This window comes from Oreochromis niloticus, linkage group LG15 (assembly GCF_001858045.2).
Source record: "Oreochromis niloticus isolate F11D_XX linkage group LG15, O_niloticus_UMD_NMBU, whole genome shotgun sequence".
Taxonomy (NCBI): domain Eukaryota; kingdom Metazoa; phylum Chordata; class Actinopteri; order Cichliformes; family Cichlidae; genus Oreochromis; species Oreochromis niloticus.
This window is the reverse complement of record NC_031980.2, coordinates 26,786,384-26,813,791: the sequence shown is the minus strand read 5'-3', so window position 1 is coordinate 26,813,791 and position 27,408 is coordinate 26,786,384. Positions and strand designations below refer to the sequence as shown.

General features: G+C 42.2%; 1 protein-coding gene and 1 long non-coding RNA gene across 3 annotated transcripts in view; one reads left to right on the top strand and one right to left on the bottom strand.

Annotated features, from left to right (window-relative positions):
• Positions 1-11,122, bottom strand: part of LOC102080588 (adhesion G protein-coupled receptor F5) — a 55,262-nt gene extending 44,140 nt beyond the window's left edge. For both annotated transcript variants that reach the window (XM_019346249.2, XM_019346250.2), the window contains exon 1: positions 10,699-11,122. The gene's annotated coding sequence lies outside the window, so the exon portion shown is untranslated. The remainder of the gene's footprint in view (positions 1-10,698) is intronic.
• LOC112842496 (uncharacterized) lies at positions 133-5,502 on the top strand. The gene is made up of 2 exons (XR_003214282.1): positions 133-196; positions 5,401-5,502. It is a non-coding gene; the product is annotated as an uncharacterized LOC112842496 (long non-coding RNA).
• Positions 11,123-27,408: the final 16,286 nt, after the last annotated feature.

Genomic DNA, 27,408 nt, shown 5'->3' with positions numbered 1-27,408 from the left:
CTTATTTTATTTTATTCTAATTTTTGCTTCATAACTTTTGCACTGTCCACTTCCTGCTGTGACAAAACAAATTTCCCACGTGTAGGACTAATAAAGGTTATCTTATCTTATCTTATCTTATCTTATTAGACCTGGGTCCAGTGGACCCGAACACCTTGTATGTAATGTAAATGCGTGGGGGGAGGTACAGTATGATGTAACCCATATCAACTACACCCTGTCACATGATTCATGCCAGCTGATTTGAGGTCCCTCTCCTGATTGGCTCCTTCCACATCGCGGCAACTATGAAAACCGGCTGTGCTGGGGAGGGATACTTCCGGGTTCGACTCCTGCTGTGGCTGTATGCTTGTTCCGTGTAGAACGGCGTTGGAAAACAAAGCGTTTTCTCCTCTAAACTCGTCTATAAAATTGTATCACCTCAGCGGTAAGTGTTCTTAACATCTACCAATAACAATCTTTTTAGTTGTCAGTAACCAGTCGATCGTTTTCGCGATTAAAAAATGACTTTGTTCGGCGGCGTTCCCACCGCGAGCAGAACTCCGGTTCAAAAACCGCTGTTTTTGAACACTTTTATTTACCTAAGCACCTTAATGGGCTTACTTTGAAACAAAGTGCAATTAAATGATTATTGTTATGTGTTGCCTTGAATTCGGCTATGCTGTCTGTTAGACAGTTGTTTTCCTTTATTGTTATTTTTGTATTTGTTTGTAGCGAACGCTACTGGAATATATAGATTAAGCTACGTAGCCAAGATGATTACTAATTTAACTGTTGTACATTTGTGATTGATGATGATTTGCATTGTGACATAGACTTGCAGAAAAATGTATTTGTTTACCGGTAAACTGAATTGATTTTGATTTACTAATGGATATTTTTCAATTCAATTCAATTCAATTCAATTTTATTTATATAGCGCCAAATCACAACAAAAGTCGCCTCAAGGCGCTTTATATTGTACAGTAGATAGCACAATAATAAATACAGAGAAAAGCCCAACAATCATATGACCCCCTATGAGCAAGCACTTTGGCGACAGTGGGAAGGAAAACTCCCTTTTAACAGGAAGAAACCTCCGGCAGAACCAGGCTCAGGGAGGGGCGGCCATCTGCTGCGACCGGTTGGGGTGAAGAAGGAAAACAGGATAAAGACATGCTGTGGAAGAGAGACAGAGATTAATAACAGATATGATTCGATGCAGAGAGGTCTATTAACACATAGTGAGTGAGAAAGGTGAGTGGAAGGGAAAAACTCAATGCATCATGGGAATCCCCGGCAGCCTACTCTATTGCAGCATAACTAAGGGAGGATTCAGGGTCACCTGGTCCAGCCCTAACTATATGCTTTAGCAAAAAGGAAAGTTTTAAGCCTAATCTTGAAAGTAGAGATAGTGTCTGTCTCCCGAATCCGAACTGGAAGCTGGTTCCACAGAAGAGGGGCCTGAAAACTGAAGGCTCTGCCTCCCATTCTACTTTTAAATACTCTAGGAACAACAAGTAAGCCTGCAGAGCGAGAGCGAAGTGCTCTAATGGGGTGATATGGTACTACAAGGTCATTAAGATAAGATGGGGCCTGATTATTTAAGACTTTGTATGTGAGGAGCAGGATTTTGAATTCAATTCTGGATTTAACAGGAAGCCAATGAAGGGAAGCCAAAACAGGAGAAATATGCTCTCTCTTTCTAGTCCCTGTCAGTACCCTTGCTGCAGCATTTTGGATCAGCTGAAGGCTTTTCAGTGAGTTTTTAGGACATCCTGATAATAAAGAATTACAGTAGTCCAGCCTGGAAGTAATAAATGCATGAACTAGTTTTTCAGCATCACTCTGAGACAGGATATTTCTAATTTTAGAGATGTTGCGCAAATGGAAGAAAGCAGTCTTACATATTTGTTTAATATGTGCATTGAAGGACATGTCCTGGTCAAAAATGACTCCAAGGTTCCTCACAGTGTTACTGGAGGCCGAGGTAATGCCATCCAGAGTAAGAATCTGCTTAGATACCATAGTTCTAAGATTTTCAGGGCCGAGTACAATAACCTCAGTTTTATCTGAATTAAGAAGCAGAAAGTTAGCGGCCATCCAGGTCTTTATGTCTTTAAGACATTCCTGCAGTTTCACTAATTGGTGTGTGTTACCTGGCTTCATGGATAGATAGAGCTGCGTGTCATCTGCATAGCAGTGAAAATTTATGCTATGTCTTCTAATGATGCTGCCTAAGGGAAGCATGTATAATGTAAATAGAATTGGTCCTAGCACTGAACCCTGTGGAACACCATATTTAACCTTAGTGTGTGAAGAGGACTCTCCATTTACTTGAACAAATTGGAGTCTATTAGATAGATATGATACAAACCACTGCAGTGCAGTACCTGTAATACCTACAGCATGTTCTAATCGCTCTAATAGGATATTATGGTCAACAGTATCAAACGCAGCACTGAGGTCTAGCAGGACAAGCACAGAGATGAGTCCACTGTCAGAGGCCATAAGAAGATCATTTGTAACCTTCACTAAAGCTGTTTCTGTGCTGTGATGAGCTCTGAAACCTGACTGAAACTCTTCAAATAAGCCATTCCTCTGCAGATGATCTGTTAGCTGTTTGACAACTACTCTTTCAAGGATTTTTGATATGAAAGGAAGGTTGGAGATTGGCCTATAATTAGCTAAGACAGCTGGGTCTAGAGATGGCTTTTTAAGTAAAGGTTTAACTACAGCCACCTTGAAGGCCTGTGGTACATAGCCGATTATTAGAGAGAGGTTGATCATATTTAAGATCGAAGAATTAATTAATGGCAGGACTTCTTTGAGCAGTTTTGTAGGAATGGGGTCTAAAAGACACGTTGATGGTTTGGAGGAATTAATTATTGAAGTTAACTCAGAAAGATCAATTGGAGAAAAAGAGTCTAACTTAACACCGATGGTACTAAAAGTAGCTGTAGATAATATTACATCTGTGGGATGATTATTGGTAATTTTTTCTCTAATGATAAAAATTTTATTCGTGAAGAAGTTCATGAAGTCATTACTAGTTAACGTTAAAGGGATTGTTGGCTCAGTAGAGCTCTGACTTTTTGTCAGCCTGGCTACAGTGCTGAAGAGAAACCTGGGGTTGTTCTTATTTTCTTCAATCAGTGACGAATAGTAAGATGTTCTGGCTTTGCGGAGGGCTTTCTTATAAAGCAGCAAACTATTTCTCCAGGCTAAATGATGATCCTCTAAATTTGTGACACGCCATTTCCTCTCCAGCTTACGAGTTATCTGCTTTAGGCTACGTGTTTGAGAATTATACCACGGAGTCAGGTACTTCGGATTTGAGGCTTTAGTTTTCACAGGAGCTACAGTATCCAGAGTCGTACGTAGAGAGGAGGTAAAATTATTAACAAGATAATCGACCTCTGTTGGAGTAGCGTTCAGATAGCTGCTCTGCTCTATGTTGGTACAGGGCATTGAAGATGATAACAGTGGGTGGATTATATTCTTAAACTTAGTTACAGCACTTTCAGAAAGACATCTACTTTGATAAAGTCTACTCTCCACTGCTGTGTAATCAATTATTGTAAATGTAAATGTTATCAGGAAATGATCAGACAGCAGAGGGTTTTCAGGAAACACTGTTAAATGTCCAGTTTCTATGCCATATGTTAAAACAAGATCTAGAGTGTGATTAAAGTGGTGGGTGGGTTCTTTTACATTTTGAGAGAAGCCAATTGAGTCTAATAACAGATTAAATGCGATGTTGAGGCTGTCATTTTTAGCATCTACATGGATGTTAAAATCACCCACAATAATTATTTTATCTGAGCTGAGCACTAAATCAGATAAAAAGTCTGGCCTACAGGTCAGGTTTTTTTTCCCCCCCCTTTAAATTGATCTTCTTCATATTGAAGTGGCGAGCCGGTAGGACCATTCTTTGTTTTTTTTCCCCCGCTTTGCCGTCTTTGGATTACGGACATATTTTTCCCCATTGTATGAAACTGGACCCTAAGGAGGAATTCCTTAAAAAGTGAACTTTAAAAAAGAAAAGGACCAACAAGGACTCTTAACAAAAGGACTCTTGCACAGGAAATCACAGCAATTGATTTATTATTTATTACACAATTATTTGATCGTGGGCATTTATTTATGTTGTGTGTTGTATTGATTATTTTGGTCCATTTCCCCTATCCCCCATTTATTCAATATATTTTTGGTACATATCACCCCCTCTGAACTGGACGTTGGTGACAGGGTGCTGGTACGTAATGTGAAACTCCGAGGCAAACACAAAATCGCAGACAAATGGGAACCAGACATCTATGTGGTGGTAAAAAGAGCAGACAATCTTCCAGTGTACACTCTCCGACCAGCGAACAAATCCAAACCGATTCGTACCCTACGCAGAGATCTGCTCTTACCATGTGGATTCTTGCCAGATTCCACTGAAACAAACCGAACAACTGTAAAACCAACCAGGAAGCGGTCACTCAACCTTTCTGATGAGGACTGTGCACAACCTCAGTCAGAAGATGAGGATGACATAATACCGCATCAATGGTATGGTCCTGTCTCAGAGCCTTTGCAATTCACCACTGTCCGCAATCTGCCAGAACCTTCATCCACCATCCCAGCCACTGAAACTTTACCATCTGCTATGCCATTCTGTGAACCTGCTACGCTCCCGTTGCCTCCTCTTGAGCCAGCAGAGAGCGAAACCCCTGACTCAGAAACCCCTGTCAAGGAGGAAGCTCCTGATCCTGTGGAATCAGAGGACAGTCTGTCCTCTGCTGAACTTACCAATGTCGAATTGCCGACTGAGTCCAGTATGGCCTCTGCTGCTGATCTACCATCTAACTCTGACACCTCCAGCTCTGAACTAGAACCTGTGAGAACATCAACTCGGACCAGGAAACCACCGGACCGGTTACAGTACTCTAAATTTGGTCAGCCCATCTCGAAGAGTATTCAGGCACTAGTCCATGGCTTAACCACCGCCTTCACTCATGCACTGGAGGATGAAGAGGACCTTCTACTTACTGTCACTGAGCAACCTGTCATCCGGAACCAGCCACCATGTACAGGGACGTACATGAGATCGAGGGGGGAACCTGTAACCCATATCAACTACACCCTGTCACATGATTCATGCCAGCTGATTTGAGGTCCCTCTCCTGATTGGCTCCTTCCACGTCGCCGCAACTATGAAAACCGGCTGTGGAGGGATACTTCCGGGTTCGACTCCTGCTGTGGCTGTATGCTTGTTGCGTGTAGAATGGCGTTGGAAAACAAAGCGTTTTCTCCCCTAAACTCGTCTATAAAATTGTATCACCTCAGCGGTAAGTGTTCTTAACATCTACCAATAACAACCTTTTTAGTTGTCAGTAACCAGTCGATCGTTTTCGCGATTAATGATACAACGAGGTCATTGAAAATTAGTTCGGATTTATGTTCTTCACAGAAAATAAGCCAAAGCCAATGAATTTCAGGTTGAAAAAATAATTAATTGTTTAATTTTTCTTTTGAAAAAAACTGAAAACGGGTCTCACAGACCCGAACACCATACAAGGGTTAAATTTCTTTGTTCGGATTAAACAAATGCATATAAATTGAAATAAGTTTTCCCCCAAGGCATGTATGTCTGGCCATACTGAACGTTACAAAAGCACAAGTTTAACTAAGCAGTTTTACTATGATTTAACACATTTTCACACACACAAGCGCGGTCCCAGAAACACAAGCACGGTGTGGAGACAGGCACGTGCGCGCATAGACACACAGGCGCGGGGGCGCGCACGCGCGCACACCCGCACTGACCCACCAGCAGATGGCGTTTTTTTTTAAGCATAAAAAAGTAAAAACTTTTTTTAATGGCTTAAAAATAAAAGAATGCTATCTGATATAAAAACTTTCTAATAATCAATTAGTTGTTTTTGGGGGAAGAAAAAGCAATGAGCTATGAACTAGCATATTTTGGATGAATATCATATTTTTTATGAATATTATATTTTTATTACTTTATTACCTCCTTTACTTCCTGAGCTCATGAATATTTTATTGGGGGGCCACAAATCACTCAGTTTGACATAAGGAGTATAATATCTCTCTTATGCATATTTAGATTGTTAAAATACATTCACAAATGTATCATAATTTCATAAATATTTGTCCGTTATTTGAAAGATTGAACTGTTAAATTCAAATGTAATACTATGGAAAAATATATAAAATGATTCTTATAAACTTTTTTTTTTTTACATCAAATATATTCGACCCCTGGCTCGGACAGTCTCGGTCGTTGTGTCCTTGGGCAAGACACTTCACCTACCATCGCTGCCGCGATATGGCAGCGTCACTTCTGTCAGTCTGCCCCAGGGCAGCTGTGGCTACAACTGTAGCTTGTCTTCACCAGTCTGTGAATGTGACAGTGAATGAATAGTGGAATTGTAAAGCGCTTTGAGGGTCTCGAAAAGCGCTATATAAATGCAATCCATTATTATTATTATTATTATTTAAACCAACTGTTAACTGTATGTTTCTCTACATTTAAGTATTATTATTCATATTGCTGCATTCATTGACCTTGTTTATAGGTAATTTCATTGTTTAATCACATTAAAATGTTCCTAATTTAACGTTTAAAAGCACTTGTAAAATTAGGGCAACAAACTGTATTGTCATTACTGAAAATAACCGTATTTTTATGAGAAAGTCATTTTCTGTTATTTTCTGGTATTATTTTGGTGCCCCAGCTGCCGGAATATTATTGTTTTTTTTAGGATTTGTTTTTTAACAGTGAATGAATACATGAATAGTTTCATTTAATGCTGAATGTACATCAAGTCTGCATATTTTATCTGAACATAATTACTGCATCAAAACACATGCTGTGCACTCAAGAATAAATGGAAACAAATGGCAGAATTATAAAGGGGTTGTGTAACAATATTTTTTCATAATAATTAATAAGGGATTTTATTAATTGTCCAATTGTCATATACAATTAGTTGCTGATTTTTAAATATCATATTGTAGCTGCTCTTTGATAACTGGAGAACAGGAAAGCTTCTAATTAAATCTGAATGCCAGATTATGTGGTAAGCATTCATGGTGGCTATAGCTCAGGACGTAGATCTTCTACTAATCGAAAGTTTGGCAGATCAAACTGTGGCTGCTTGAGTCTGCATGACAAAGTATGCCTTGGACAAAATACTGACCTCCTAATTGCTCTTTTATGCATTCATATCAATGTGAATGTTAGACAGGAAAAGCACAGAATACAAAGTGTTTGGGTGAATGAGGCACATTGTATAGAGTGCATTCAGTGCTCTGTTTGAGCTATATATCCATTTAAGAAACTGAAAACTGACTTTACCAGTTTGAGATGTAGCACATACTGTAACTTATGACACAGATGCTTTTGTGTGTTCTCTTTGTGTCTTTTTGTTTTGCATATTTTGCAGAGCCATTGTTCAGAAAACAAAATGTTTTTCAGAATGAGTCTACAAGATGGAGCAAAGTGGTTATAAAAGAAGATATTCTTTGACACTACATTTGCTGTACACCAGGGGTGATTTTTAGCCCATTTTTGGGCTAAAAAAATGAATCAAAGCACCCCCAAAGATTTCTTACTTTTTTTTTTTTTTTTGACAATATTTGCTGTTTGTGTGACACACTACTAAAAATATAAAAAGCATACAGTACTTGGTTGAGACGGAACATTTTAACAACAAAAGTATAGATAACCCCTCCCCCCTCGCAAAATGGTTTGTTCAAGCTCGCCCCCACTCTGGCTCTAGGGTCGTTGCTGCCAGAGTGATGGTAGCTGAGACTAGTGATGGTAAATTTGATTCTTTTTACTGAATCGAGTTTTAATGAGTCACTCACCAAAGTGAATCGGGTTTTTTGAGTCATTTGATTCACTGAGTCAGTTGACCAGAGAGTGCAAAAAATTTACATTTTCACTCAAACTTAATTTCTTTTTTTTTTTTTTTCTTTTCATGTAAATCCTACTGCTAAGATGAGTGATTCTAAAAGAAAACAACTATTTTATAGAGCAAAACAGAGCAAACAAATTTCTAAAGGGAACATTTATTTTGTTTATTTTTATTTTATTAGTATTTTCCTTAAATGTGTCAAATATATATTTTCTCATCTAAATGTCCACTGAGCTGTGAGCCAGGGGGCGGTAATGCACCTTAACATTGGTTGCCGAAGAAGAAGAAGAAGAAGAAGAAGCAGCGATCCCGGAGGGAGGAAGTGAGTGAGTGATTCGTTCGCTCTATGATTCAGCACAGGAGGGAGGGGGTGAGCGAGTCCTGAGTGATTTGCTTACCCTACGATTCAGTACAGGAAAGGAGGGGGTGAGTAGCTCAAATGTGTTGTTAGCATGTTAGCAGAGCGATGCTACTGTGAACCGAGGAGCTATTGTCTTGATGTGAGCTTCTACTCAGGGTTTTTTCTTCCAGTTCAGAGCAGAAATGTTTTTGTTAAGATACTGGATGTTGTGTTTTTCTCCACAATTTTAATTATAAGCTAGATATGTTGCTTCTAACAGCAACAGGGATGAGTCAGTGAGTCAGTTGGGCTTGTGAATCATGAGTCAGTAAAGTGATTCTCGAGTATTGAACGATTCGTTCATGATTCGCGCATCACTACTAAGAAGCACAAGAGGAGTCTATTTCTAATTTTACTGCATAATATATATATATATGTGTAATGTGTGTGTGTGTGTGTGTGTGTGTATATGTATATGTGTATATATATATGTGTGTGTGTGTGTATATATGTGTGTATGTATATGTGTGTATGTATATGTGTGTGTGTATGTATATGTATATGTGTATATGTATATGTGTGTATGTGTATTATGTGTGTGTATGTGTATTATGTGTGTGTATGTGTATTATGTGTGTGTGTGTGTATGTATATATAGAGAGAGAGCACCGTCGCGCTGAGCTAAAGGATCCTGTCTATCCCGCAATATACGCTAAATTCTGTAAACTCTCCTTATCAATCTTGCACCTTCCTTGCTCGCGTACAAACGGACAGGACATGGCTGCGACAGACTTCCCAAATCCACCTTCGCTTTTATAGTCGTGGTCTCTCATCTTGATTGCACGTAGTAATTTACTATACTCTAAAATATGAATTACATCTGACATGATCTACTACATGTAATAGAATGATTAATAGTACATTTCCCTTTTTTTCGGAAATGACCTGTATGTATCTGTATGAAATCAATAAAAGAATCAAATGCTGCATTATCTTTAGTTACATTGATAATATTTATTTATGGTAAAACAGTGGCGAAATATCGCTCTTGCTTTCATATAACTGCAGCGGACATACCTGAGTGGCCGCGATCTAATCCTGTTTACATAAAGTAAACCTGCTCCCGAGCAGGTTTACGCTTACGGATCTGTTGCTATGACAGCAAGTCCCAGATGAGCTTCGGAGAACCGAACGATCCAAGATCACGCGAAATCGTCAACATTCAAATCCGGCTAACTTACTTAGCGAGGTACGAAGAATGGGCCCCAGATGGGTTGATTGTGTTAAAAATTTTAATCGTGTTAATTGTGATGATGGCGTTAACGCATAAACGTTGACTACCCTACAACAAACACAAAAACAGAAGACATTGGAAGGTGGACAAGAAAAGGTCAATAAGCAGATGTGTCTTTGGATAATGGCTGGTATTATGTATGACATGTATCCTGAAACAATATAACATTCATTAGTACGGATTGGGAAAACTTCTGTTTACGTTTGTTAGCCACTTGGCTATGACAATAAACAGTAGACACACAGTAGACACTGATGTGGCTTATTGAATCTTTTGGACTGTGTTCAGCACAATATTAATTAGCCATTAATTGGAGGAGGTGTATTGTTGATTTGTCTGCTATTCTCAATGTATGACGAATTATAATGACTGTTTGTTAAGCACTTGCATACTATCTCTCTCACTATATAAAATATTTATCTGTTTAAATAGAGGGAGTGTTCCCCCTAGGGCACCAAACAGGCTAGGACCGCCCCTGAACGCACTGGCTGACCTTTGGGTGAATTTGCTGGTATGCCCACTGCTGAGAGGGCTGGTTTTCCACAAATTTTCCACTTGTGAAATGTCTTTCTCACTGTAGAATTAGGGACTTCAGATTGTCTGGAAATGGCCTTATAACCTTTCCCAGATTGATGACCAGCAAACTGCCAAAGCTTCTGCTTTCAGAGACCTGCTCACACTTGCTCATGATAAATCGCTTCTGGAGGGAGGTATTAAATGTTCTTAGTAGAGGTCTGGAATAAGTGTTAAAATGCATTAAATGAGAGATGATAATGGATCATAAACCCTTTGGACTAAGAGCAGTGGCAAAGAATGTAAGCATTCACTACTGACTGTTTTAAAAGTGAAAGTAAAAGTTCTGTAAGTTAGTAGAAGAACATGGTTTTCTAGTATTTATCAAAACAATAGAAATTCAACATGTTTAATTTATGGCTGTTTGCTTTCAGTAATCTCACAGTTGGTAATGTGTTTGTTTTGTAAACAGCGGTAAATGTAAAATAGTTAAACCTATTTTATTTTTTATATTAAACTTACAAGAACATCACAGTAGAGAATTTTTTTTTTTTTTTTTTTTTTTGTATACTTCTCCACAATTAGTCTGAAGGTATATATAATGGATTAAGAAAGCAATTCAAAATGGGTTTGATTACCTCTTGTTGTCTTCTGGCATCTGAAAAGCCTCTTGTAAGGAGAGCATAAGATTTACAGCAGTCGTTCACATACAGGCTACAGTCTCAGATATGAGAAAAGTATGTTTGTGGATTACTTTATGTGGATTACACACCTGTCTGTCAGGTTTCTTGGCCATAGTGCAGATTCACTTGGTGATTGTGTAGAAAACAATGATGATTATCCTTGTCAAGACAAACAAGTTGTCTGACAGGTGCCAGTGAACTTGCCCTACCACATAGCACGTTGGACATAGTTATGTAATCACAAAGTGCTGGGAATTATTACGTTTTAGGTATATTTCACACTTAACTCCATATTAACTGTTGTGAGTGGTGCTAAAAGAACCAGTAAAGATCACTATGCTAAACCTCATTGTGCTAAAATTCTGCCTTATCTCAATCTGTACTCTGACCTTAGCTGTTTCTATAACACTAATTTGGATTGGATCCAAAAATGTCTGTATCACTTTGTCAGCTTGTGATATGTTTTTTCAATTTTTACAATTTTCTTATTTTCATTCGTTTTCATTCATTCGTTTTGTCTCATAATTTTAAAGAATCTTTCCAAAATTGTTTGAATCATCTAGAACAAGAAAAACCACCTTAGTGGAGCTAAGGGCTACATATTGCTAGATTCTATTTGATGTTTAGCTTTGGTTTGTAATTAAATGTTTAGATCTGTCTCTACATTCCAGAAGAAATTAGGTTGGCCACACCTTTTCCCCTTAATTTAATTAGTAGGTGGATAGCTTACATATTTACACAGGGTTGGGTTGTAAAAGAAAACAATGCACTTGCATTAGACATAAAGGGATTCCCGTACTCTGCGGCTTTAAAGACTATTTTTATACTCTTCCAGTACGCAAGAACTGAGACTTAGTGACACACAATAGGACTTTTGTAGAATAGTTTTACCAGTTTTGTGACTTAAACTAAAAAGGGTTTTAAGAAAAATTGTTGTGCTCCAATGTTACTGCCCTGCTTACAGTTTCAAGGAAAGGAGTAAATCATGACTACTGTAGACACTTAATTATATTATAATTATTTAATTAATTATTAAATCATTATTTAAATAGTCATGCCAGTGTATAGGTATTGTTACAGACAAGGTCTGTAACAATACCTATTATTCTATCAAGTGAAAATTTATGGAAAATTTTTAATTTTCAACTTCTTGAAAGGACAGAAGATTAGAATTTGATAAACTCTGCTTGACATGTGGCATTTAAAAGGTTAAATTGGCAAGGCCCAAAGCTCGTGCAACCTAGGATGTTGCTGTCATCTTTCTGCTCCTGTAAAAAGAAAATGGTTTATCTTTTCATTCTTTCCCAACCTGGAAGCAACATGAGGCAGCTCGTGTATCGGATGTTACCAAACGAAGGGGTCTAGCCTGGATAGCAGCTGTGAGACGAGCTGATATCCAGTTCTCTTCCATCTCCAAATACCTGTTGGTGTGTGATAGGTTTGTAGCATAAACCTATTCGCTGGAACGTTCAAGACAATTCAACTACACAGCAAAAAGCACCAAGCAGGTAAAGTTCTTTATGTTTCTCGTGCACGGGAGAGAACTGGACTAACGCCGTTCCTTCACTTGACCCCAGTTGCTCTCGTCTGCTCCCTCGTAACACTGCTTTTATTGAGGTTACATGAATATACATAGGCTCATTAACATAGGTACACATGTGAACAAAGAGTACCGTGTGTGTGTGTGTGTGTGTGTGTGTGTGGTCAAGATGTGACCCCATAAACGACTTCCCTAATCCTGCTAAACAAAAGGCACTTATACTAAAACAGATATAAATGTGTTTGCTATACCATATATCAGCAAGAGAAGATACGACCTCTTCCCATGACTCTAAGATGTGAGTGTACATGCCAGAACACTCTGGAATGCACACAAAGTCTTTGCAGACTCCTAAGGATCACACATCCTATCACTACCCAATCGATTATACTCCTCTAAGTATATATGGTTAAATATTTCTAAGCATAAATGACAATCAACAATATAAACCTGACAGTGTGCTCCAGACATTTTCATTCCAGTAAGTTCTAAATATGTTCATATCACTCTTTATAGCCTATTAGTTTTAATTGCGATGCACTCTGAGGTCATAGCAAATTAGAACAAACATCCTACTGAGTGATTTTGCAGAACTACCTTCTATTTATAGAGTTGCTAATTATTTGGCATTATTGCAAGCAAACCAGCCTATGAAATGGATGAAACACATCGTGACTGTGTCACGGGTTGCTTAAAGGATCCACTCGCAGGACTCCTGGGTAGCGTTCAAACAGAGATCGTTTATTACAGATCTTCACCAAGTGTATGTACAGACAGTGCGGGGTTAGTGCTATATACAAGACGTGAGGGGCAGGGGTCCAGGGCTCCAGGGAAAACGGGGAAATCACACACGCGCTCAAAACAGCCTCTCTCCTCTCCGGGAAACACGGGAACGGGTCCGGGGAATCTAGGAACAAAGGAACACGTTAAGTCTCTGAGACAGAGGCACGGGAAACTTGAGCTGGGTGTGTACTGACAGAAGCCTTCACAACAATCCAGCGTTGAACAGCTGATCTCCTCCTTCTGATATACCAGCTGGTCTGATGAGGCCCAGGTGTGCACAATCCGGGAAGGCGTGGACCGAGGGCGTGAACCCGCCATGAGTTCCGCCCCGGCAAAAAAGGGGAGAGAGAGAGGAAAAAGAGGAGAGAAGGGGGGCTAGGAGTGGAGAGATGCTGATCAGCGCCTTGCCGATCCCGCAGGTCGTGACAGCACCCCCCCCCCCAACGGGAGCCTCCCAGCGACCCCCAGGCTTCTCAGGGTGAGCCTCATGGAACCGCCGAACCATGGCCCGGTCCAGCAGAGCCGCCCGCGGGATCCAGGAATGCTCCTCGATGCCATAGCCCTCCCAGTCCACAAGATACTGCAGGCCACGACCCCGGCGCCTGATGTCCATAATCCGAGTCACGGAGAAGGCCGGATGGCCAGCGATGACCCGGGCAGGCGGAGGGGGTCCGGAAGGAGGGCACAGAGGACTGGAACAGTGGGGTTTGAGTTGTGAAACATGAAACACATTGTGGATACGCATGGTCCTGGGGAGCTTGAGACGCACAGAAACAGGGTTAACAACGGAGTCCACTTCGAACGGTCCTATGAAGGTGGGGGAGAGCTTTTGCGATTCTGTTCTGAGAGGTACATACCGGGTCGAGAGCCAAACCTTCTGTCCAGGTGAGTAGGCCGGAGCCGGGGTCCTGTGGCGGTCTGCCTGCCATTTGTTCCGGTTTGCCGTGCGAAGAAGGGCAGCTCTAGTGGCCCGCCATGCGCGCCGACACCGCTGCAGGTGCTGCTGAACAGAGGGCACAAAGTGCTCACCTTCGATAGCAGGGAACAGGGGAGGTTGGTACCCCAGGGAGGCCTCGAACGGAGAGACGCCTGTGGCTGACGAGGTAAGGCAATTGTGAGCGTACTCCACCCACGTCAGTTTCTCGCTCCAGGTGGTCTGATTAGTGGATGTCAAGCAACGGAGAGCTGCTTTGAGTTCTTGGTTGGCCCGTTCTGCTTGACCGTTGGTCTGTGGATGAAAACCTGACGAGAGACTGACCTGGGCCCCCAAGGAGGTGCAGAACTCCTTCCAAACACGCGAGGTGAACTGTGGACCCCGGTCCGAGACCACTTCAGCGGGGATCCCGTGGAGGCGAAACACATGACTTGACAGAAGCCGGGCGGTCTCCAGGGCAGTGGGGAGCTTGGGGAGAGCAACAAAGTGGGCAGCTTTAGAAAAACGATCGACAATGGTGAGGATGACTGTGTTACCTGATGACGGCGGAAGACCAGTGACAAAGTCAACCGCAATGTGGGACCAGGGGCGGCTCGGCGTAGGTAAGGGATGAAGTAGGCCGGCAGCGGGCTGGTTGACAGGTTTATTTTGGGCACAGGTTGGGCAGGCGGCGATGAATTCTTGGACGTCCTTGGCCAGAGTAGGCCACCAGGCGAACCGCTTGATGAAGGTGACGGTGCGATGAATGCCCGGATGACAGGTGAGTTTTCCCCCGTGGGCCCATTGAAGCACCCGTGAGCGAACAGATGTGGGAACAAAGAGCGATCCCGGGGGGCCAGTCCCTGGATCCGGTTCTGCCCGCTGGGCCTCCCGTATGGCGGACTCGATCTCCCACGACAGGGCTCCGATAACACATGTGGGAGGGAGAATTGGAGCCTCACGGGTGGGATCCTCAGAGGAGGTGAATTGGCGGGACAGGGCATCGGGTTTCACGTTCCGAGAACCGGGCCTGTAGGTGATGGTGAAGCAGAATCTGGTAAAAAACAGAGCCCACCTGGCTTGTCGGGCGTTTAGTCGTTTAGCCGACCGGATGTATTCGAGGTTCTTGTGGTCCGTCCATACTACAAAGGGTTCTGTTGCGCCTTCTAGCCAGTGGCGCCACTCCTCCAGGGCGAGTTTGATTGCCAGCAGCTCCCTGTCCCCGATGTCGTAGTTCTACTCTGCAGGAGAGAGACGACGGGAGAAGTAAGCACAAGGGTGGAGCTTACCCTCTAGTTGCTGGGAGAGAACGGCAACAACTCCTACATCCGAGGCGTCCACTTCTACAATAAACTGCCGCTTGAGATCCGGTTGTCGGAGGATGGGAGCCGACGCGAAGCGTTTCTTTAGCCGAGAGAAAGCCTCCTGAGCTTGATCATCCCAGCAGAAAGGTACCTTAGGGGAAGTTAAACGGGTTAGTGGCAGAGCAATTTTGCTGTAGTCACGGATGAATCTCCAATAAAAGTTGGCAAAACCGAGGAACCTTTGAAGCTGCTTATGGTTAGGCGGAGTGGGCCAGTCCAAGACTGCTTGTACCTTAGCTGGATCGGTTCTTAGATCGCCCTGTTCGATGATGTAGCCCAAAAACTACACAGTACTCACATGAAACTCGCACTTCTCCCCTTTAACAAACAGGCGATTCTCCAGGAGACATTGCAGGACCAGTCTGACGTGGCGTACATGATCAGAGAGAGAGGGGGAGAAGATGAGGATGTCGTCAAGGTACACACAAACAAAACGATTGATGAAATCTCGGAGAACATCATTGACTAGACCCTGAAACACAGCGGGAGGATTAGTTAGTCCAAACGGCATGACCAAGTATTCAAAATGGCCCAGGTGCATGTTGAAGGCTGTTTTCCACTCGTCTCCCTCTCTTATCCTGACTAAGTGGTAAGCATTTCGCAGATCAAGCTTAGTGAAAATGGTCGCCCCCTGCAGGAGTTCAAAGGCGGAGGATAAGAGTGGCAGAGGGTATTTATTCTTAATGGTAATGTTATTGAGGCCCTGGAAATCAATACATGGCCGAAGGCTTTCATCCTTCTTAGTAACAAAAAAGAACCCGGCAGCCACGGGGGATGAAGAGGGGCGAATCAGTCCATTAGCCAAGGATTCATTAATGTACTTCTCCATGCATTCACGTTCGGGTTGAGAGAGGCTGTATAAGCGACTAGTGGGAAGAGGTGCACCTGGGAACAAATCAATACTGCAATCGTACGGGCGGTGAGGAGGAAGAGAGCGCGCGCTCGGTCCTTACAAAATACTTGCTTGAGATCATGATACTCTGATGGGATGGCTGAAAGGTCAGGGGGCTCCTGTGGTTGAGGGTTAGATGCTTTTACGGGAGTAGCTGCTTTTAAACAGGTCATGTGACACTCCTCCCCCCACCCCAGAACCCTCTCCTCCTTCCAGTCGAGTATGGGGTTATGCTGGCGTAACCATGGAAATCCTAGCACTAGGGCTGTGAGAGGGGCTTGAAAGACATAAAACTGTAACATTTCAGTGTGATTCCCAGACAGAGTTAGGGACACAGGTTCTGTGATGTGAGTTATGTCGGGGAGACGCTGACCATTTAACGCGGTGACCTGTAATGAGTGGGGCAATGCTTGTGTGTAAATCTTGAGTTTGAGAGCCAGGGAAGCATCCATGAAGTTCTGCTCCGCCCCGGAGTCAATCAGCGCCTGAAGGGAGTGAGAGGCAGAGTGGACAGTCACTTTAGCAGCTAGCATGAAGCGTGGAGGAGAATGTGAAAAGGAGACCTCGCCCACCCGTATCCTCCTCTCTACCGGTGGGCGAGACCTTTTGGCCATGCTGGACAGACCTTGGCGAGATGGCCCTGGCGGCCGCAGTAAAAGCACTCACCGGACCTCCATCTTTGTGCTCTTTCCTCCGGGGAAATTTGGGAGCGTCCGATCTGCATAGGTTGCTCATGCTGGCGCGGCGACGCGCCCTCAAATGTTCATCTACCTTAACACATAAGGTGATTACTTCTGACAGGGTCTTGGGCAGCTCCCTCATTAATAGTTCGCCCTTGAGTTCATCACAAACATTGTTTAATAGGGTACTTATCAGCGCAGGCTGCCCCCATCCGGTCTCCTCAGCCAGTGTCCAAAACTCCACAGAGAAGTCCGCCATACACCGTCTTCCTTGTTTTAAATTCAGCAAACGGTGGCCCGCTGCCTCTGCTCCGGTGCCCCTTTCAAACACACTTTTAAACTTAGAGAGAAAATCAGCATAAGTAATCTCCGGGTTGGTTCGTAACACTGCTTGAGCCCAGTTTAAGGCTTGACCGCGGAGAAACTGAACAAAAAAGGCTATCTTAGCTCCATCACTTCCATATGTTCGCCGCAGCTGCCTAAACTACAACGTAATCTGTGTTAGAAACTCAGCACACTTGTGGAACTCACCAGCGAATGGCTCCGGTGACGGTAGAGCTCGTTCCGGGGGCTCCGCGGAAGCGGAGGCTGGTGGCGTGGAGAGTTCCGGGGCTGGCGGCTGTGCGGGAGCAGACGGGGGGGCATAGCGGGACCTGGCAGAGGTATGTGCTGAGCGAGAGCCTCAGTGAGTGCGAGCAACTGATGGTTAATGTGTTGTAGCATCTGCTCGTGTCGCTCCAACACGGCTTCTGGAGGGGGGGCGGGTTGCTGAGCTGAGTCCGCTGGATCCATAGTATGGCTGGATTGTTACTGTCACGGGTTGCTTAAAGGATCCACTCGCAGGACTCCTGGGTAGCGTTCAGAGATCGTTTATTACAGATCTTCACCAAGTGTATGTACAGACAGTGCGGGGTTAGTGCTATATACAAGACGTGAGGGGCAGGGGTCCAGGGCTCCAGGGAAAACGGGGAAATCACACACGTGCTCAAAACAGCCTCTCTCCTCTCCGCTAGCGACCTGTCACTCCTTCCACACTCCACACAGGGAAACACGGGAACGGGTCCGGGGAATCTAGGAACAAAGGAACACGTTAAGTCTCTGAGACAGAGGCACGGGAAACTTGAGCTGGGTGTGTACTGACAGAAGCCTTCACAACAATCCAGCGTTGAACAGCTGATCTCCTCCTTCTGATATACCAGCTGGTCTGATGAGGCCCAGGTGTGCACAATCTGGGAAGGCATGGACCGAGGGCGTGAACCCGCCATGAGTTCCGCCCCGGCAAAACAGGGGAGAGAAGGGGAGAGAGAGGAAAAAGAGGAGAGAAGGGGGGCTAGGAGTGCAGAGATGCTGATCAGCAGGTCGTGACAGACTGGGTCCCAGCGCTACACAAGGGACCTGCTTCAAACATACCACCATGCCAATCAGATTACTTCTTCCATGTGAGGGTGTAGAGGTGACCCTTCTGGAGAAGATGGTGAAGGTTTGCTGCGTTTTGGTGAACAGTGTGGTAGTAAAACCAGGTGTAACCCATGGTTTTACTACCACACTGTAGTAAAACCCTTTTTGTTATCTAAGGCTATAGCCTGTTATTGTCACAAGGGGGTGCTGTGATGCAGTCTTGTGTTCTGACGACCTTGCGTCTAGTGCCCAGGAAGCATTACCTGTGAGATCTTCCCTCTGATGGCGGTCAAGTAGTGTCGGAGCGCATGGAAAAAAAATATCTTGGTATGCAATGCTGCAAGCCGGTTAATGAGACCAGATTGTTGTATGTATAAATGCTAATAAGCTACTCTTTTATTAGGCCCCGAACTCTGACCAAGGAGTTATTTGTTTTGGGAAATCCCGGTGAGTCACATGCTTTTGTTAGCTACCTGTTAAGTTAGAAAATGTATTTCACTAGCCGATTCAGCTCAGAAACCTTTGAACAAAAACCAATCTGGAGCTATGAGAATCTGGTGTGTTGTTTTACTTCTCTTGTTGTTCTTTACAGTGTGTTATAAGTGTTGAATGCTTTGAGCTAACAATGTTTTACTGCCGATGCTAGCTGCTAATAGCTGTTAGCCACCCCACCGCCCGAAGCCATATTCCAATCGGGGAGGTATTCAGATAGAAGCACTAGCTCTGTTTATATTAGAATGGTTAGGTCTTAATAGATATGAGCATATTTCAAGTTTAATAGTACTTGCACTGTGAATTAAGTTACATTTGGTTGTAAGCCTTAAGGATGAATGTCACCTTCATTGCAATGACTGTTTACATTACTGTTTAAGCTGCTGATGTTCTTTATTGTGATATAATTTTGATAAAATAGTTGATACTGGTACAAACAAGTTACTGTAACCCTTGTAACTTGGTAAAGCTAAAGGGAATGCCATTTGTTATTAATACATTTGGAAAAGAAGTTAATGAGCTCATGTTAAGAACACAAGATGGGAAAGAAATTCATTGTTCTGCACTGTTTGTGTAGGTTGGTTTTTTGAACTACCAGAAAGGATTCTAGAGAACCACTGACGGCGAGAAAAGCCCAAATGAGATCCTGGATGATCGTGAAATGGTGTGGCCAGCCATGCAATCGCATTGTGGGATTTGCCTGAGAAACTGATTCAAGCAACCCTGGATTTCAGATAAGCCCTATGCACTACTTTTCCTACCGGGATAATAGGGTCTGCACACTGACAATTCCCCTACAGTACACCTGTTTGGTTTTCAACGACTTTAAAGGACAATTCAGACTGGACAATTCAAACTTCACAAGAGGAACACTTTAATCTGTTTCATTCATTCAAAAGAGCTCTGATACAATTCAGTATAAGTCTTCCATTTAAGTGTCTTTATTTTATTTTATTTTGTTCTGTTTTACATCTATTCACCTTTAAAATGCACTATTAGTGTGCAGTTTGGTTTATTGTGTTGTACATGTTTATGAATGGTACTGAGGCAATAAAAGTCCCAGTTATTCACTTCCAAGCCAACTCCTTTTGTGAGTCTCCAAAACAAAACCTCCTTCTGAACCTAGTAAGATGTCTAGGGTCTCTATTTGAAGTGAAAGTGTACTGGTCCTGAGTAGAGGCGCTACACAGGGAAAAATGAAACTTGCTCCTGTTAAATAGTCTTAAGTCTTTTGCTGTATAAATAGCAGTAATTTTTTAAAAGATACAGTAAATAAAGTAGTGTTAGCAGTGGGTGATATCATGTAAACACTGTCATGATTTTGTGTAAACATTTTGTCATTTGTAAACTATAAATGACATGGATTCTACATTGTAACTGATGTGATGTTCTACAAAGTGGTTTTAATTAAAAAAAAAATAAAAAAGAGGCAAAAATTAGTTTGTTTCTTTATTCAACTTTTGAACAGTGGTACTCAGTCAGTACATATTCAGTAAATGCAAATTATTTACATGGCAGTGCACTACAGGCATAAATCTAGACCCCTAGATAAAACATTATGGGTCATTCCCACGACCCACAGCTTTACTGTGTTCTAGCAACTCCTCCAGAGTAGCAGGTGGGATTTTTCTTTTTTGAGGACGGCTCCTTTTACCTTTCAATACGGATGGTCTGTTTATGTTTTGATCAAGAGCCTTTTTTTGGGCAGCTGAAGAGGAGAAGTCTATCTTATGGCCAACCTCTGGCTGTATCTTGGTCATATTACCTAGCAAAACCCAGTATGCAGGTTCATCTGTAACAGTCCTTGTGCCACGGATCTGCACTGTTGCTTCTACATTAAACAGAAGAGCAGTGACATGGGTGGGTGGCTTCAACCTTCCCTGTGATGCTCACCATGACCCATGGCTGCAATGCTGGTTCATTTTAGTCTATAGCCTTAGATAACAAAAAGGGATTCTGCAGCCCCTGTATTTCACATGGCTTACATACATGTAATTTTTCATTTTTTTATGTATCCATCTATAGAACACTGCATGTTATATTCTAAATCTGCCTGTTCTCTCTCAGAAACCTGCCTGCAGAAAATGAACATAAAGTATGTAATGCAAGGATGTAATCACTTTCAAGCATAAAGTGACAATTATGAATCACTTAATATGATAAGGAGATTCTGCAGGTCATTTATCAATGTATAAAACTAAAATAAAATGTATTTTTAGGGACACAGGACACAAACATGGAAGCAAGATGTATAATTAGAATTATTTATAATAAATATGAATAAATTACTGCAATTTCTTTAACCATGAAGAATAACTAAATCCTTCAGGATAATGTCACATCAATGCACTGAACTCACTATGTTATCCCTCTAACAGAGCCTCCACATGTTCTCACTGTAATTTCCCCCTCATGAATGAATTTATGCTTGCACTAATTTGAATGTTCGGGGGAAAATCAAACACATTTCACTCGCAGTACTCGAGCTGACTTACCTTTGTTTGAATGACGACTTATACCCGCTGACTCCACAGACAAGGTACGAAAATATGTCAGGCTACGTCAATAGCGGTAGGTCTTCAGGGTTTCTACTCCATGGCCGTATTTCATACGGGTCCACGTTTCCAGTGCACGCTATTTTCTGCAAGTACCGCCGCTTCGCCTCTGGACGCAATCGGTCTCTATACAGTCCATTCTCTTTTGAGCTGCTTTTAAGCATCTTTCTTGTAGTCGTCGTTCCAACACAGTGTGTTTTGATTCGTTGCCCCGGAAGATGGTGCCGCACTCCCACAATACATTGCGGCGTGACGTCAACTCCAAAGCCCTATTGGTGTTAAGTCAGTCAAGTCTTGTCAGTCCAGTCAGTTCCCCATTTTTTTTATTATTCATTGCTGATAGTGGAAACCCTTTCGTCACATTAAGTTTCTCACTACCAGCAATATGACGTCATTTCAAAAGAAAAAAGAATTTAAACTGGATTACCTCACTGAATCCTTTTAGACAGGGACTCGCTTTCTGATTGTCCCAAATAAGTGACTTTCTCCAGAGCCCATTTTAATTTTGGAGACACTCACTTTGCGACCGTTCTCGACAACATATTGTGTAGCACTAAAACAACAGCATTCCTCTGTGTCTGCTCCTTCTTCCACTCTGGTCTCCTCTCCCCCAGCAGTCCAATGGTAGTTCTTCTTTTCAGCTTTGTCCTGTGTATTCTCCCACTGTCTCTTTCATTGCCATCTTGCTCCAAACCTGGCAAATGTCAAACTTCGACAGTCTTCTCAAAAGTCCTTTCACACACCATGAAGTTGCAGCTTGCTGGAAATGCATCTCCATCCATCTAATCAAGATGATGGGTTTTCGCTTTCTCTTTCTGATGCCATTTGCCCACAGCACTGCTCGACCTCTCTGCTCAGGACTCTGCTGTTGTCTCTTGGACTGCTGTCAACTGCTGATGTTCATGCCTGTGCTTCTGGAACTGCACTCCTTGTTTTCAAGGAGAGATTAGCTTCCTTGGAGCTTACTTTTTCAGGATGAGGAAGTGAAGCTGCAAAAAAATTCAGCCAAAACTCGGGCTGGGTGTTTCTAATGATGTTAACCTATGATTTTCTTCCGACTGCTGCCCGTGGCGAATTGACCCAGGTCCGTTTCCCCACCTGCGATCGACAGAATGAGAGACTTTCATCATTCACTGTCACTGCTATTATTCTCATCACTCCTGAAGCAACACATCCCCACTCATTTTGTTTTGAACTCTCCTGTCTTGAAACCCAGAAAATTAGATATTTATTTGTTCTTGACTGCAAAACACAAAACCTTCTTGTATAGTGTTATTAATTATTTTCATCCACAACACTCGAATTCTGTTTTCTTTTGCGTCCATCAGGTTTAGAGGGTGACCTGCAGTATCACCACTCCCCCCAGTTGCAGACAATTTCCCTCTCACACTTCCACACTTTTTTCTTTGTTTTCATTATTTTTTATTTTTTTATTTTATTTTTCCTCTTTTACCCCATTGTTTTACACCTGCACATCAACCTGTTAACTCACCTCTCCAACCTCATTTTCCTTTTTCCCCCAACTACTCTCATCCAATCTGCGATCGAATTCTCCATTCATCCTTAAATACTTGGTCACCTTTAAATCTCACAGTTAATTTTTTTAAATTTATTTATCATTACCTTAACACTAATCCACTGTTTATTTTATTTATTTATTTATTTTAGTTCATCTTCTCCTATTTTATTACTGTTATTTCTTTGCTATTATTGTTTCAGCAACAATCCACTGTTCTGTCTCTCATTTTGTCATCAGTGAGCGCACACACACACACACACACACACACACACACACCCCTCCATTTTGCTCCTCCTTCGTTCCACCTATGAGCCCGCCCCTCGAGGCTGGCTTTCACACACCTCATGCTCCTCGCAGCCCCCTTCACAACTCACTGCGAGACACTTCCTCCTCTGCTGATTCAGGTCAACGCCCTAATCAGCACACAGAGCGGATGCAGTCCGCTCTTTTAGACCTCAACAAAAACAGTATTATGAGCTCACGATGTTCAGATCGTGGCACAAATTACTCAAACTACATCATGGCCTCCAACTGCGGTTTCTCTTTTTCCCAAAACACAATCAAATTCAACCCCCCAATAAACTCACAATTTACAACAATTAGTGGCACGGCTTCCCAGCATGATTTCCACACACACTACAAAAACACAATCTTAAACTCAAATCTCTTAGTTCCTGTAACTTACTCCCGAACTTCTATCGAGACGCCGACTCTAACGGCGATTTTCCGACACACACACCACAAAAAACGCAATTTTAAAAATCAACTCTCTTAGTTCCTTTAACTTACTCCCGACCTTCTGTCGAGACGCTGACTCTAACGGCGATTTCCAACACACTCACCACAAACACACTGTCACGGTTCTGGGTCAGTTTGACCCAGTATTTTGAGTTGTTATGTTTTGGTGTGTTTTTGCATTTTGGATTCTTTTCTTATTATGATGATTATGACTCTATGTTTCAGTTATTCTTGTTTGGGGATTAGTTCATAGGATTTGTGTTCTCATGTTTTGTGTGGGTTTAGTTCCATGTGTCATTTTCTGTCTGTCTCTCAGTGTCGAGTCTGTGTCTTTGTGTAGTGTTCTTGTTTCCTGTTTTATTGTGAAGGTCTGCGTCTCATGTGAGTGTGTTCAGGTTTACCTCTTGTCTCGTCTCGTTAAATACTCCCAGCTGTGTCCCCCACCTGTGTGTAATCTCCCTGTGTTTCTCTGAGTGTATTTAAGTTGTGTCTTCTGTGTTTGTAGTTGCTGGTCCGTCAGTGTATCCACCCTGCTTCATTCTGTGCGTCTCCCTGCTGTCAACCGTCATCTGTTTCCGCCCGCTGTCATTCATGTTCAGGTTCATGTTCTGTAGTCAGTTTGTTCCCAGTTTAGTTTAGTCTTTGCTCCATTCGCCATTTGTCCATTTCATTTTGTGTTTAATAAACCACCCTCACACCTGTACAAGTGCCTGCGTTTGGATCCTCCTTTATTTTCCACACGGCTCATCTCACTCACCGTGACACACACTTTAGACTCCAACTGCTTTATTGCTTCTATTTACTCCCGAACCTCTGTCGAGACGCCGACTCTAACGGCAATTCCACACACTCTTCACGGCCCTCTATCTGCAGTAGACACTCTGGTTCGACCCAGCACAGAATTTAACTGGCCCAAGCAACTGGTCCTGCGTTTATGCAGACTTTATGCAGAGTCCGTAACGGGGACTCTAGCCCCGACTTAGTTATTTTAAGGGTTCCAGTCCTAAGGTTACTGACCTAGTCCTCCCGTCCCACGGGTCTTGCCCTCGCATCCGAGAGCGAGTGAGGCAGCCAAGCCCGGAACACCCACACTGACTGGTGACGAGGCCTCTAACCCCGACTTTCTTACGATACGGTAAACATCAACCTGAAATTCTTAACAAAGGTCTCTTGCTTTAGTCACACTGGGACGGACTCTAACTGCCTCTTTATTCTACTGAGTGAATTTAAACTGCGATACGCTCAACTTAGCGAACAGATAATTTAGACTTTATCCAATATGCACGCTTCAAACAAACAGGTGGTGCTTACCTTTTAGTCATGTGAGCTAGCTCTCTGTTCGCCTCATTTTCATGATCTCAGCTCTGCCAATCCATCCTCTCTGAGCCTCAAGCAAATCTCAGGTTTTCAGCACCAAAACTGTTACGTAAATCAGTTTCACCCCTGTTCTTTTTAATTCCTCAGGCCCCCAGAGACGGCACCGGACTCAGTAGTCATTTCATAAAACCTTTATTCATCTTCAGTTACGCATGGACCTTCCAGAAGGGGAGATGTACAGGGCCGGTGTCGCTCTGCAGATCTCCACTTCTTTGTTTGTTTCCACCATTTTTATAGAAGCGACCCCATCGTAAAACCCACATGGTGTGTTGTAAACCCAAAAATCTGTGTTTGTGTATGTATGTGCGAGCACGTGAGTGCCTGTGTGTGTGTACCTGTATGTGTGTGTGTGCACGTGAGTGTGTGTGTCTGTATATGTGACTTCCTGCCAGTCATAAAGAGGGCCATCTCCCCTTTCCAAGCTACCCCAAATTCCTTTACAAAACATAGTTAACGGATTACAAGCACTGAGACCCCCACTCTACATCCATTTGGCAGTTTCCACTGGGCCATTGGCCTCTTGTTGTCTTACTTTTACACTAAGAAGTTTCCTTTCCACTGAGAGGGTAGAGCGGACGCTAATGTTTTTGTCACTTTTTACTAAATCATACTCAAAGTAATGTCAGTACTTCCAAGCTTTAAACGCTGCATGGTCATACTCTCTCCCGCACTCCATATTATTGATCTGCAGACATCTGTTGCTGCCACAGACGTTGTACACTTGTACGTCATTGTCATGAGACACTCTCACAAACAAAATCACGGTTTAGTAACGCAGTAACATAGCGTGCTTATGGGAAAGTAACAGTAATCTAATTACTTTTTTGCAATAGTAATCCTTTACTCGTTACTTGAAAAAGGTAATCGGATTGTCCATCTCTGCTCAGATCTGGTCCCAACTCTGCTAACAAGAACTCAAATTGCCCCACTGACATCCTGAAATATGTTCAGAGGCAGCCATGATACAGCTTTAACTGCTGGATCAAACCATAAAATTCTCCCTGCTGCTGCCTTATCATGAGAATTGGAGGAACCCAAAATAAACGAATATGACTGAGGCATCCCATTTTTGTCCATTTTTTGTTGTTTGATTTTAGGATATTTCAAAGAAATGTGCCAGGTTAACAGAACTAGACAGAACTATGTTAGATTGATTTTGAAAGGCTTTAATTGTGATTCCGATATAGCTGTTTAACAGATTCAGGACATAATTAGGAACAGCAAAGACAATGTAGCTGCATGGCTTATTAAAAATTTAAGCAATCAAAACAACAAAAAGAAACTAAATGAAAACAAACCGCATATATTAATTGCATAAAACGTACATCCTTGCATAGCCAGAATACAGTAACTGTGGAAGTCCATAAGTCAGTGATTGGGCTAATAAAAACACAAAACATGATTAAAATAAACAAAAAAAACTCCATGAAAATTTTTAATAATTCAGGTCTAGCTAAAGTACATCACCAACTTTTCTTCTGTGAGTTTGTGCAACACAGAGCTACTCCAGAGAATATTGAATTGGCATGAATTATTCATTTATTTATTATTAATCCTGAGGCCCTATTTATGATTGTGTGCTGTAAGTACTTAACACAGTATCAAATGGGAAGATGGTGAGATTTGGGAGGATGAGTAGAAGTACATTTCCTTCTATAATATCAACAGACACACTTCTTTCTACCAAATTGAGTGATATTTAGAATTAGACTATGGTGACTAATACACATTTACATATTAAATAATTTCTGAGAAAGCTTAAATAGAATCTCTTAACATTCTTTAAAACATTGATTACTGCAATAGAATGAATACTACAGCCTTAAAAGTCATAACCTATTCTTCTTGGATTCAATATCATATTTAAGATATAGCTTTAACATTTATACATGAACTTGTTATCGCTGCTGTAGAAATATAAAAAAAACTATTAGCCTGACTTGCATCCTTGGTTGTCTGAATGATCCGCACACATCATGTGTTGCTAGCAGAGTTTGAATTACTAGATGCACTTGATGACATGTTGTAGCCATCTATAAAAAAAAATTAAAAAAACAACAACAACAGAGCAGAGTTAGTCTCTGGCAGAACAATACAACAGCAGATGCGTACCACAACAGAAGGCTGTAGTTTTACACATTAGAACACTGATCTGCAACAAACAAATAAAAAAAATAAAAAATAAAATGTGAATGACATTAATGTGTTGATGTTTGACCACAGAAACCGCCTTTGTTAACTTCCTAGTCTGGGCTCATTATGGCGTAATTATTTTGACTCATGGGCTGGACTGATATGTAAGCTCCTAACACACCTAATAACACAATAGTTTACACTACAGTTTTGAACATTTTCTTAACTGTTGGTATACCTCTTCCTCGTCTCCAGTTCCTCAACAATCCAAATCCACTTGA